The sequence below is a fragment of the Camelus dromedarius genome, chromosome 18 (genome assembly GCF_036321535.1).
Source record: "Camelus dromedarius isolate mCamDro1 chromosome 18, mCamDro1.pat, whole genome shotgun sequence".
NCBI lineage: Eukaryota > Metazoa > Chordata > Mammalia > Artiodactyla > Camelidae > Camelus > Camelus dromedarius.
This window is the reverse complement of record NC_087453.1, coordinates 40,077,772-40,092,600: the sequence shown is the minus strand read 5'-3', so window position 1 is coordinate 40,092,600 and position 14,829 is coordinate 40,077,772.

The following is a 14,829-nucleotide window of genomic DNA, read 5'->3' as shown; positions in this document are numbered from 1 at the left end:
TTGAAGCATTTAAGGGAAGAAATAAAGAAATCAAAAAATTCCTCCAATCTGAAAAAAGACTCAAGATTTTATATTAAGTTCCACCCAATACCAAGCAAGAAGACCTAGAAAATAATGTTAAAATCTTAGTATTTCATGGATAATCAGAAAACCGTAAAGGCTTCAAATGAGAAAAAAATATATTATTTACAAGGGAAAAAGCACCATATTGACTTCAAATTCATTAGCAACATTGGATACAAAAAGATACTGAAGAAATATTTTCTTAGTACTGAGGTAAAATGGTTTAGAACATAGAATTGTATAATCTGACAAGTGTAATGGCAAAATGAGACATTTTCAGACAAGAATGGATTCAGAAAATAGATCAGCCACAAATTTTAGCTGAAATTTTGACTAGAAGATATGCTCCAGCAAAAGAAAACACAAATTCAAAAGAAACACCAAAAATCAATGGTAAGCAAAGAATTCTTTAAGACTTATGATTAATCCAAATAAATGTTTAATTTTTTTAAATAAAAATTAGGTTCATTTTTATAAATCCCTTTCACAGTAGCAACAGAAATTATAAAATAGCTAGGAATCAATTTAATAAAAGTGAAACAAGGTAAATATGTGATGAAAAATACATTTTTCTAAAGACCATTAAACGGAAAATCTAAATAAATCAAGGCTATGTACCAGAATGGATCTCAATATTGTAATATGCCAGGTCTTTGTACATTAACATGTAAATCCAATGCAATTCCAGTGAAAATATCAACACATTTTTTAAATGAATGACAACCTTATTCTAAAATTTACCTAGAAAAGAAATCATGCTAGAATTCCCAAGAAAAGTTTTTAAAAGAGGAACAAGGAAGGTGTGTTGTGTGTGTGTATACAACTAGATTGTAAAATATGCAATTATAAATCTGCAGTAATTAGAGTATTAGCAGACGAAAAGACAAATAGATCAAGAAAATAAAACAAAGAGTTTTTGAATAGACCAATGTACAAATTGGAATTTAGCCCCTGAAGGGACGTTTTTCAACGCAATGGGTAAAAGACTGACTATAATGAATGCTATTGTGGAATAGTCCATCCATTTAGGGAAAAAAAGTAAGATTCCACTTCATACCAGTCACAAAAATTGATTCAAGCTGGATTAAAAGCTATAAGCAGTAAAAACAAAACCATAAAAATAGCTGCAGGAGATACAGGAGAATGAATGTATATTCAAACGATTGATAAGAAAGCTTTCTTGAACAAGACACATGGACAAAGAAGGGTTATAAGGGAGAAAAGATTGGTAATTTTGACTGCATCAGAATTTAAAACCTCTGTTACAAAGGACACCATGAACAGTCAAAAGGCTAACAACAGACTGAAAAATATATTTACAGCATATACACCACTCAAATAATATCCAGAATATACAAAGAACTCCTAAAGATATATTTATTTTAAAAAGCCTTAATATAGAAATATAGACAAAATATCTAACAGTCATTTCCTTGGAGAGGATATGTCCCTAAATGTGAAAAGATCATTAACCTTGCCAGTAACCATTCAAACAGGAATTAACAATTAAATATCAGCTTTATTCCAATACATTGGCAAAAATTGAAAAGTTTTGGCTAGAGTGAGGGAAAAATAATATTCTGATATACCATGTGTAGAAGTATATGTCAGAATAGCTTTTTGGGGAATGGCAATTTGCCGTTGTCTATTAAAATTTACATTGGGCATATTACTTCTTCAGTGAGCAAATCTATTTATTGTTGTCTAGTATAGTGAACACTTACACATGTTTTACAGGAAACAGGTTCAAGGTTATCCATTACAGTATTGTTTGTAATAGTAAAGTCATTGGAAACATCATAAATGTCTATCCATTAAATGATTAAATGTAACACCATTGTAGAGATGACTCTCTTCCAAACCTAAGATTCTAGATTTTATTTTGTAGTATATTGGAAGTCCTCAGGAATGTAATAATTAAGAAAGAATTCCTATACATAAACATAACTAATTTCTTCTATTCATATTCAATAGATGTTGAACATTACTTCAAGTGCCTACAGTATCAAAGTTACTATACATTTCTAAGATAACATTCATTGCTTTCTACAAATAGGTCTTTATATATTTGCATACAACACACAAAATATATCAAAATACAAAAGCTTTAGGAATTTTCCTATGTTTGGTTAATTTAGTGGTACTAGGTTAAATATCTATCTTTAAACTTCTGTCAGCTTTAATCCCCACTGCATTAATTATTTAAGTAATACTTCCCCAAGTTATACCTTTACATCACTGGAGAAGACAAGACATGGTAAACATAAATACCTTGCCCAAGATCAATTAGTATATCCATTTACAAAGGGAAATAAGGCTAGAATTAAGGACTTATGAATCCTATTGTCTTGCTATACTGATAATCCACATTTCTTTACCCTCAAAGAGAGAGACACTGATAATGTAAGGATATAAAAGCTAAAAGCTCCAAGATTTCTAAACCTGCTTTGAAACTAGCTCTTATAATACTCAAAACAAATCATCTGTATCAGAATGCTTAAAAATAATTGGGTTCTTTGGGTTCTCTGGGTTCACTCAGTCAATCACATGTACATAAAAACTTATGAACTTAAAGTCACCTTCAACCTAGTCAGCCTGTTCGCAAATCTGTAATGTTCTAATGGTGGAGAAATATGGATGCAGCTGGGAAGGAAAGGGATGATAATATTACACTCATGTGTCACCTTTGTTTCTGAAAAACAATATTATGTAAAGGTTTAAATATAATACAACTTCATGAATAGAACTACTTAATTCAAAGTTGTTGCAGGGATGAAGCATAGCAACAGTAAAAAAAAATTTTTTGAAGAGGAAAACCACATCATTTTGTAAAAATTAAAAAGAGATTTGTCTTTGTGGCTATATAATTTAATTTGACAATTCCGGACCGGAGATTCTTTGATTCTAAGTTTTCAGTAGTAACTTAAAAAGCATTTGGTTGAATTTTAGATCCAAGAGCAGAATTATATGCTGTGTTATAGCAAAACTGTATAGTTTATTTTATTTCAATAAGGAGGCGCTTTTCTCACAGATGCTAGTACCACTTGCTTTTAAAAGATAAACCTTTGGGAAAGGCAAAGGAGAAAGGAACTGACACTTAATATTTAGCTTCCATGTATTTAGTAAAACACAAAACATTATACTTTAATTCCATTCTGTCTTCACATCTACTCTAAGAGATAGGTATAGTATTGCTATTTCCAATTTTATAGAAAACTGAGGCCCAGAGAGGTTAAATAATGTATCTAAGGTCACATGGTAAAGTAAGAAGATATGAAATGTTATTTCTAAGTGTCAGTCTTGATGATGTCCAAAGCTAAGTGTCTCAGAAAACAAATAAGTGACCTAAAATCATATTTGTTTTTATTATAAATTTTAATAAAGTTTCATCTCTATAGAAATTGTTTAAGTTAAAGTGAAGAAAACTCTCAAAATAGTAATCACTAACTAATGAAGCAGAGATTATTTGGATTTAAAAAATAGTTGTAGAGTTAAACTCGATTATGGAGGAAACTGGACATCAAACTTGGGAGTTAGTCCTTGTACAGTAAGACTTATGGGTTTCTAAGCAGATGTGTGCCTTGCTGGAAACAGTACTTGGGGGAAATTATTCCAAAGGTAGATGTAAGTAAGATTAAAATTGAAATAATCATTATTAAATCCATTAGGAGGCTATTGTAAGAATGCAGGCATGAAATGACAAGGCTCTGATTTATACTACAGGAAAGCACTCCCTCCCACAAAAATCTCTTTGACAGAATTTTCTCTGGACTTTCGTATGTGCCAACCCTCACTCTTCTTAGTCCTACATTTACATAGTTTTCTAGTCACTCCTGGTTCATCTGCACACTTCTATTTTCACCCTTGCCTGCTCCCAGTATTTTAGGCCTGGTTTTGGAACTGTCTTTGTTGCCAGGTTTGTCTCTCACCACTTGTCTCACCTCTGCCAGCCTGGATTCCTTCTTTGGATTCTCCTGTGACCAGTGCTTTTCTGCTTTCCCGTCATCACAGTTTGATTCTCAGGGTTTTACTTCTTAAGTGGATGTCTGTCCTGGAATCAGCGCATGGTCCTTTCCTAGCTCCTGACCCGCACTCATTGTCTGTCCACTTCAAAGTCTTTGCTGACCCTGCTCAACCCTCTGACCATGCCAGAGAGAAAAGGTGAGGACTGAGTGTTGAGAAATACACAATTATTAGTGGGATTGCTGGATCACCTGTAACTCTGTTTTTAGTTTTTCACGGACATTTCATACTGTTCTCTTTAGTGGCTGCACCAATTTACATTCCCACCGACAGTGGAAGAGGGTTCCTTTCTCTCCAGACCCTCTTCAGCATGTATTATTTATAGAATTTTTGCTGATGTCCATTCTGACTGATGTGAGGTGATAATCTCATTGTAGTTTGGATTTGCATTTCTTTAATAATTAGTGATATTGAGCATCTTTTCGTGTGCCTGTTGGCCATCTGTATATCTTCTTTGGAGAAATGTCTAGATCTTCTGCCCATTTTTTGATTGGGTTGTTTGTTTTTTGATGTTGAGTTGTATGAGCTGTTTGTATATTTTGGAAATTAATCCCTCATCAGTCTCATCTGTTGCAAATATTTTCTCCCATAGGTAGGCTGTCTTCTCATTTTGTTTATGGTTCCTTTGCTGTGTAAAATCGTTTAAGTTTAATTAGATCCCATTTGTTTATTTTTGTTTTTATTTCCATTACTCTAGAAGACAGATACAAAAAAAAATATTGCTGCAATTTATGTCAAAGAGTGTTCTGCCTATGTCTTCCTCTAGGAGTTTTATAGTATCCAGTCTTACATTTAGGCCTTTAATCCATTTTGAATTTATTTTTGTATATGATGTTAAAGAATGTTCATTCTTTTACATGTAGCTGTCCAGTTTTCTCAGCACCACTTATCAAAGAGACTCTTTTCTCCATTGTATATTCTTGCTGCCTCTGTCATAGATTAATTGAACATAAGTGCATGGTTTTTATTTCTGTAGCCCTGTAATTTTCATGTTAATATTTGACCACTGACAGTTTGATTTTCTGGTCCAGTGTTTAGTACATACTTTATTCCATTTAATATCCATAATTTTCTCCTCTTGCTCTAATATACATGACACTCTGTACTTCTTATTCTATGTCTGTGCACTCTGTGCATATTAACTCTAATTTTATTCTCTGTACTTTGGGGAATATAACAATGGGAATATACCAAATCATATTACCTTTTCCAGTGTACCTTTTCTAGTCATGAAAATGAAATTTAAAAATTACTAGACATTTACTATGACTATAATATCAGTCACACTGTCTGATTTCTCATACACAAATATGATTAGGCCAAGTAATTTGTTTTAAAGAAAATGCCTTAATTGAGAGAGAAGTCATATTATAAGCAAAGCAGTAATAAAACCTAATAACATATTAAGTAAATCTCTAATAATGCTTTATTTGCCACAGTCTTTTTAAAATACAAATTTATGTGTATTAATATCTTGAAGGCATCTTAAGTCCTTTAAAGAAGTAGACTTCATATAATAATAATAGTTATTATTATTATATACAGCTAACATTTATTAAGCACTGAATGTGTATTAAGTACCATGCTAAATACTTTACATGGATTAGCTCATTTGATTATCGTGACAAATTAATGAAGTAAGCACAAAACTGGGACTTGAACACAGTCCTGTTTGACTCAAAGGCCACTTGATGATATGTTGCCTCTTATAATGAGTCGCTTGGCAAACTCAGGTTAAAGAAAGTTTCATTGTACTAAACATTCTCATCTAGTATAATTTACTTTACATCCCAAACCTAAAGAGCAATCCTAATGTATATAATTATATGAAATAGGTTTAATCTTTAAATATTTTTCATATGCTTTCTATTAATGCATTGTCACCATGCAGTTAATGGATTTTTATTTAGAATTTGCCAACTATTTCTCTAATTTGACAGAGGACTAAATAGCAAACAAGCAGGGATCAGTTTCTATAAGGTCTGGGTTATGAAGTAAATAGAACAGATATAAAAATTGTGAAGCCAAGTGCTAAAGTTCATCAGTCAGAAACAGAACAAAATATATCAGATTAATAAATAAAATAATTAATAAATAAAAGTAATGTTAGAGATAACATTAGAAAATTTATAACCTGCTCTTAAATTACAAGCTCATGACTTGGAAATATAAAATTTTGACTTCCTTGTATTTGTCTTGAGTCAAGTTCTCCAGTCTGTAAAATGTGAATGTATCACATACATGCATGTTTTTTTCAGGAAATAAGTAGGATCATTTTTGCTATGCATCAAATAATTTTTCAATAACTGAAAATTAACAATACTAATAAAGTGGTTGACATGTCATGATGTGTTACCCCAATATATCAGGTTTTCAAATACTTATTTTTCTAAATATGTAAGTTTCCTAAATATGTAAGTTCAAGTACTATGCAAAAATGAAATATACCAATGACTACATATGTATTCTATGTGATATATATATTCCATTCTTTATAAAAAAATTCATTAAAAATTGCTTGTGAAAATTATTTTCTCAAGTTTCTAAGCCTGATATAATTATATAGTCTGCATTTCTCAGATATCTATATCATTCAACTATATTAATTTTTAGCATCTCTCTGCCATATGGATGAATCTATAAAAATATAAAAGATTGTATTCCCTCTTCTATGTTTTAATATTCTCTATTAATAGGTGGCATTTATTTGCATAGATACATTTTAATTGATTTCTAGCTCAGAAAGTTCTCCACTGTTGTAATTAGCTCTGTTATTTGTAGAACTCTTTCATGTTATCTCAGTTTCACAATGCTTGATTAAAGTATTTAGATTATCTCTGGTGTCAAGTCACATCTTTAAAAATGATCAGTAGGAACAAAAATGGGTAACCTAGAGGAGACAGACAAATTTCTGGAAACATACAGTACACCAAGACTGAACCAAAAAGAAACTGACCACTTGAACACACTGATCACTAGAAATGAAATCGAATTAGCAATAAAAAACCTCCCTACAAATAAAAGTCCAGGACCAGATGGCTTCACTGAGGAATTCTACTAAACATACAAAGAAGAACTCATACCAGTCCTTCTCAAACTCTTCCAGAAGATTGAAAAGGAGGGAATACTCCCAAACTCATTCTATGAAGCCACCATCACTCTGATACCAAAACCAGGCAAAGACACTATCAAAAAAGAGAATTATAGGCCAGTATCACTGATGAACATAGACACCAAAATCCTCACCAAAATATTAGCAAATAGAATCCAACAACACATAAAAAAGATTATACATCATGACCAAGTGGGGTTCATCCCAGGGACACAAGGGTGGTTCAACATACACAAATCAATCAATGTAATACATCACATCATCAAGAGAAAGGACAAAAACCACATGATCATCTCAATAGATGCAGAAAAAGCATTTGATAAAATTCAACACCCATTTATGATAAAAACCCTCACCAAAGTGGGTACAGAGGGAACATACCTCAACATCATAAAAGCTATATATGACAAACCTACAGCCAGCATAGTACTCAACAGTGAAAAACTCAAAAGCTTTCCACTAAAATCTGGGACAAGACAAGGATGCCCACTATCACCACTCCTATTCAATATAGTCTTGGAAGTCCTAGCCACAGCAGTCAGGCAAGAAAGAGAAATAAAAGGGATCCAAATTGGGAAAAAAGAGGCAAAAGTGTCACTATATGCCGACAACATGTTACTATATATAGAAAACCCTAAAAGGTCCACACAAAAACTACTAGAAATAATTGAAGAATTCAGCAAGGTAGCAGGAATTGAAGAATTCAGCAAGGTAGCAGGTTACAAGATTAACGTTCAAAAATCAGTTGCATTTCTTTACACTAATGATGAATCAACAGAAAAAGAAAGTAAAGGAACAATCACCTTTAAAATAACACCCAAAGTAATAAAATACCTCACAATAAATCTAACCAAGGAGGTGAAAGACTTATACATGGAAAACTATAAACCATTGATGAAGGAAATTAAAGAAGACTTTAAAAAATGGAAAGATATCCCATGCTCCTGGATTGGAAGAATCAGTATTGTTAAAATGGTCACACTGCCCAAGGCAATCTACACATTTAATGCAATCCCTCTCAAATTACCCAGGACATATTTCACAGAACTACAACAAATCATAATAAAATTTATGTGGAACCACAAAAGACATAGAATTGCCAAAGCATCACTGAAGAAAAAGACAGAGGCTGGAGGAATAACTCTCCCAGACTTCAGACAATATTATAGAGCTACAGTCATCAAGACAGCATGCTATTGGTACAAAAACAGACATATGGACCAATGGAACAGAATAGAGAGACCAGAAATGAACCCACAAACTTTTGGTCAACTCTTCTTTGACAAAAGAGGCAAGAATATACAATGGAGTAAAGACAGTCTCTTCAGCAAATGGTGTTGGGAAAACTGGACAGCAGCATATAAATCGATGAAGCTAGAACACTCCCTTACACCATACACAAAAATAAACTCAAAATGGATCAAAGACTTAAACATAAGACAAGATACAATAAACGTCCTTGAAGAAAATATAGGCAAAACTTTATCTGACATACATCTCAAAAGTGTTCTCCTAGGACAGTCTACCCAAACAATAGAATTAAAAGCAAGAATAAACAAATGGGACCTAATGAAACTTACAAGCTTCTGCACAGCAAAGGAAACCATAAATGAAACAAAAAGACAACCTACAGAATGGAAGAAAATTTTTGCAAATGAAACCGACAAAGGCTTGATCTCCAGAATATATAAGCAGCTCATATGACTTAATAAGAAAAAAACAAATAACTCAATCCAAAAATGGGCAGAAGACCTAAACAAGCTATTCTCCAAGGAGGAAATACAAATGATCAATAGGCACATGAAAAAATGCTCAATATCACTAATTATCAGAGAAATGCAAATCAAAACTACAATGAGGTATCACCTCACACCAGTCAGAATGGCCATCATTCAAAAATCCACAAATGACAAATGCTGGAGAGGCTGTGGAGAAAAGGGAACCCTCCTACACTGCTGGTGGGAATGCAGTTTGGTACAGCCACTGTGGAAAACAGTATGGAGATTCTTCTAAAGACTAGGAATAGACTTAACTTATGACCCAGGAATTCTGCTCCTGGGCATATATCCAGAAGGAACCCTACTTCAAAATGACACCTGCACCCCAATGTTCATAGCAGCACTATTTACAATATCCAAGACATGGAAACAGCCTAAATGTCCATCAACAGGTGACTGGATAAAGAAGAGGTGGTATATTTATACAATGGAACACTATTCAGCCAACAATACCGACAACATAACGCCATTTGCAGCAACATGGATGCTCCTGGAGAATGTCATTCTAAGTGAAGTAAGCCAGAAAGAGAAAGAAAAATACCATATGAGATTGCTCATATGTGGAATCTAAAACAAACAAACAAACAAACAAAGCATAAATACAAAACAGAAAAAGACTCATAGACATAGAATACAAACTTGTACTTGCCAAGGGGGCGGGGAGTGGGAAGGGATAGACTGGGATTTCAAAATGTAGAATAGATAAACAAGATTATACTGTATAGCACAGGGAAATATATACAAGATCTTATGGTAGCTCACAGAGGAAAAAAATGTGACAATGAATATATTTATGTTCATGTATAACTGAAAAATTGTGCTCTACACTGGAATTTGACACAACATTGTAAAATGATTATAAATCAATAAAAAAAGGTTAAAAAATGATCAATGAAGGAATTATTTTGTAACATATTATTAGTAACTTTAATTTATAAATTATTTTCAACTATTATTCTTAGAATTCTAAAAGTTATCTAAAAAGTTTTTTAATATGAAACTGTATTTGGTAAAATTTTAAAAAGAATATGTTTTCATATTTTATAAAAGTATTTTCATATATTGCAGATATTGAAGCAGGAAAACACAACAAAAAGCAAAAAGAAAGAAATGTCACCACACAGGTAAATATTTTACTAAATCATTATATTTTTCTAAGACAAAATTTAGGCTATAGGCCCTATTAGTAGTATTTATTCAGCATGATCAAACTTTATTAAACAATTAATTAGTGTCTTGCCTAACAGGCTCTGTGGTCTGACCCCACTGCTTTTTCTCTGACATCATCTCTCTTACACACACCATTCTAGACACACTGGGCTCTGGGCTATTCCTCAGAAACCCCAGACATGCACCCACCTTTCTGTTCTTTTTACCAGAGCTGATATCCATGTGGCTCCTTTCCCTCACCTCCTTCAGATCTTTGCTCAAATTTTCTGTCTTTGGAGGGCCCTTCCTTAGACATTCTGTAAAGTTGCAGTCACTCAATCTAAAATTGCTAATTCCATTACAACACTTTCTATCTCCTGTCCTTGCTGTATTTTTCTTCTCAGAATTGTCATTCTGTAACATAACATATTTTGTTATATTTATTGTCACTCTTCCTCCACAAATGGAATATACACTCCATGAGAGTAGCGGATTTTGTCTCTATTACTCACTGCTGTTATCCCAGTTACTAGAACAGTGCCTGGCACATAGCAAACACTCAGTAAATGTTTATTGAATTAATGAATAAGTCTTAAATTCAGCTTAAAGAAGTAAACTTTAAAAAAGTGTTTATATAAATTAAAAGCTGTCTATGTTGCAACATTTTCTAAGCCCCTCCAAATTTAGCTCTTCCCCATAACCGTAACTGTCACATCCCATAATTAGCAGTGGGATTATCTGCAGAAATAGAAGTAACCTTGGCATAAAGCTTACAGTTTGTCCTTGAGTAGGTGGAGAAAGAAGGACATCGGCTTCATTAGTCTTCTCACTTTCCTTTGTGGGCTTTTGATCTCTTGTGATATGCAGTGCCTGCCAGATAACATATAATAGCCCCCTTTAGATTCAAGGAGCTCCTTACTGCTTGGCATCAAGGAAGCTGCTCAGACCCATTTAAGTGTCCTCCCCAATGCCCAGCACTAACAGATGAGGCTATAAGTAAATATGGGAAAGGACCCCAGCTCTACCCATGGATAGCCAAGCTAAAAAGAAAACTGTAAACTATACTGGAGATCTTAGAGTACTGGAAAACAAAGCACTATCTTTGCATCAAAGATGGGAAAACATGCCAAAGGAGTCAATTTGTAGACTGTCTATCTCACCCAATTGCCTTGGAGTATTTGCTTTTTTAAACTTCCTTAGCACCAACCTCTTAGAGCACAGACTGCAGAAGTGAAAAAACCAAAGACTGTAAATGGCTCTAATGCAAAGTTTCCGTACATCTCTGCTATACTACAGCCAGGCTAAAGTAAACTCAGTTTACTAAACTTGCCATATTATTTCATGACTCCTTTGCAAAAAATAGGATATTATCTGGCTGAAAATACCCTCCCCCCATCTCTACCCCCATTATAGACTTAATAAATTCTGGTTGTCTTTCATAATATTTACTATTTGCATTATAATTTTTTAAAAGGCCCACCTAAGTATAGCCCCTCTTTTCCTAGTTTCTCTTTCTGGCTTTATAACTCTAAAATCCACAAAAGGATATAATCTATTCCTACATTCCCCCAACACACACTTTCTAAAAACACACATACACACTTAAAAAATGTTTGAAAGCATTTTGTTTTTGTGTTAGGGATCTAATATTTTCTGGAATTTCATGTATTTCCTTCAGTATTAAAGAATGATCATGATCACAGAGTGGGTAAACTCCCAAGTATCTAATGTCCTCCCAGGGAGTAACTGAGGTCCCTGAAGGGAACAGCTCAAGTGTATGGCCGAGGACCATCATGACCACCACCAACACCAAGGACTACAATGAATACTCTGAAAACAAGGAAAAGGGAGCTGAGCTTGCAGTAGTGTGCAGTTTCACCAGATTTCCTGTAGTCCTTAGGTCTACTCTCTACTTCACCTAAGCAGACACATTCTGCTTGATTTTGAGATTAACATCTTGTTCCAATAGATAGTTAGTTTAAAAAAATATTCCTTACATTCATAATTCATATTCACAATCATATCTTACAGTTATACTTTAAACATTATAAGACCCATTCTTATACTATTCTTGCCTCCTAACATTTCTATGAGGGAAGTTAATTAGTTATTTAAATAGTTAATTATTATCCCCATTTTACAGATTTAGAATAACGAAGCCTATTCAAATTTAAAAGATCTTTGTATTACAAATTTCATTCATTCAACACAATGCCTACCATGTACCATATAGTTACCGGAATTCAGAATTTCCAAAAGGTTCTATTTTATTTTTTAGCTCTGTGAAGTCTCTATTTGATATTGCTTAAACTTGATTATGACCTTCTAAAGGGTAGCAAAGTATCTTTCTAATCTTTTTGCATGTGGTAGATACAATAAAGGTTTACAGATTTAATTAAATGTGCTACTACCATCTATTCAAGACTTTGGTTATAAAATGGGTGGATTCTCCATCCCCTGGACTCTTTTATTTTCTTTCCAGTTGCCTATCTTGGTGTTATAGTTCTCCAAGTGTTACCTTTATCTTCATTTTAACTGAAATCTAGTTGTCTCCTGAGAACTTCCTTCCCTGCAGCCCTCTCAGGCATTTTTTCCCACAACACAGTTATATTGGCCCTAGCTGGGGTGGTGAGTACCCTTCTCCCTCCTTATTGCTACATTCTCATTGAGAGAATAATAGGAGATGAGAGCCAAGATGTAGTTCATGGTCTTTCTCTTCAACTCTGCTCCTGTCATTACTCTTGGAGATTTTGTTAGCCATGAATCCTAGCCTCTCAGTCCCATTATTTAGATCTTTTAGCTCCAAGAATTGCACCCTCTTCTCTTCTCCCCTGATCATTATCTGGACTATGTCTTTTCCAAATTAAAATTTCAAGCTTCCAAGTGTGATGACCCCCTGGTGCTTTCCAGGTAACTCCATCAATACTTCAGTCTCACCAGGACCTCAAACCTATTTGTCCCTTTTACTGCTTGTCATTCCCCTCACATTTTCACTTCCTTTCTTACTTGGCTTAGAGTTGGTGACTCATCACTACACAACCACAATTCTTTCCCCAAAATCTTTGGGAACAAGTGTGTTTCAGAATTCAAGAATTTTTTTAAAAATTGTGGTGAAATATATACAATACCCTCATAACCACTTTTAAGTTTGTAAGTCGTTAGTGTTACATATTCATTCACATTGTTGTACAACCAATTTCCAGAACTGAAACTCTATACCCATAAAACAACAACACTCCACACCTCCCCTCCTCCCAGCCCCAGCAACCACTATAGTTTCCATCTCTATGAATTTGATTACTCTAGGTACCACTTACAAGTAGAATTATACAGTATTTGTCTTTTTGTGACTAGCTTGTTTCACTTAGCATAATGTCCTAAAGTTTCATCCATGTTGTAGCATATATCAGAATTTTCTTCCTTTTTAAGACTGAGTAATTTCCCATTGTGTATGTATATACCACATTTTGCTTATCCATTCATCTGTCAATGAACACCTGGGTTGCTAACAACTTTTGGCTGTTGTGAATAATACTGCTATGAACATGGGTGTACAAATACCTCTTCAAGATCTTATTTTCAATTCTTTTGGGTATATACCTAAAAGTGGAATTGCTAGATCATATGGTAATTCTTATTTTTTAAATAACCTCCATATTATGTTTTCCACAACAGCTGCACCATTTTTACATTTCTATCAATAGCGCACAAGGGTTCCAGTTTCTCCACATCCTTGACAACATTTGATATTTTCTGTTTTTTTTTTTTTTTTCTATAGTAACCATTCAGATGGATGTGAGGGGGTATCTCATTGTGGTTTTGATTTGTGTTTGCCTAATGATTATGGCACCTAATGTTGAGCATCTTTTCATGTACTTGTTGGTCATTTATATATCTTCTTTGGAGAAATGTCTATTCATGTGCTTTACCCAGGTAATAGAATTCCTGGTTTTTTGTTCTTGAGTTTTAGGAGTTCTTTATATAGTCTGGACATTAATCACTTATTTTATATATATGTATATATATGATTTGCAGATATTTTCTACCTTCCATAGATTGCCTTTTCACTCTGTTGATAGTGTCCTTTAATGCACAGAAGTTTTTAATTTAATGTAGTCCAATTTATCTATTTACACTTTTGTTCCCTATGCTTTTGGTATCATATCAAAGAAATTGTTACAAAAGCCAATGTCATGAAGATTTTTCCCTATATTTTTTCTTCTAAGAGTTTCATAGTTGTAGGTTTTACATTTAGGTCTTTAATCCACTTTGAGCTTACTTTTGTATATAGCATAAGGCAAGAGAATAACTTTATTCTTTAGTATCTAGATATCCAATTTTCCCATGAAATTTTTTTGAAAAGACTCTTTTTCCCCAATGAATGGTCTTGGCACTCTTGTTGAATACATTTGACCATATTTGAGAGGGTTTATTTCTTAGCTTTCTATTTGATCAATTACACGTCTGTCTTAGTGACACTACTATACTATTTTGGTTACAGTAGCTTTGTAAAAAGTTTTGATATTGGCAAGTGTAAGACACAACATTGTTTTTCTTTATCAAGATTGTTTCAGCTATTCGGGGTCCCTTCAATTCCATATGAATTTAGAATGGATGTTTTTATTTCTGGGGAAAAAAAAATGCCACTGGGATTTTGATAGGGATTGCATTGCATCTGTAATAACTTTGGGTAGTATTGGTATT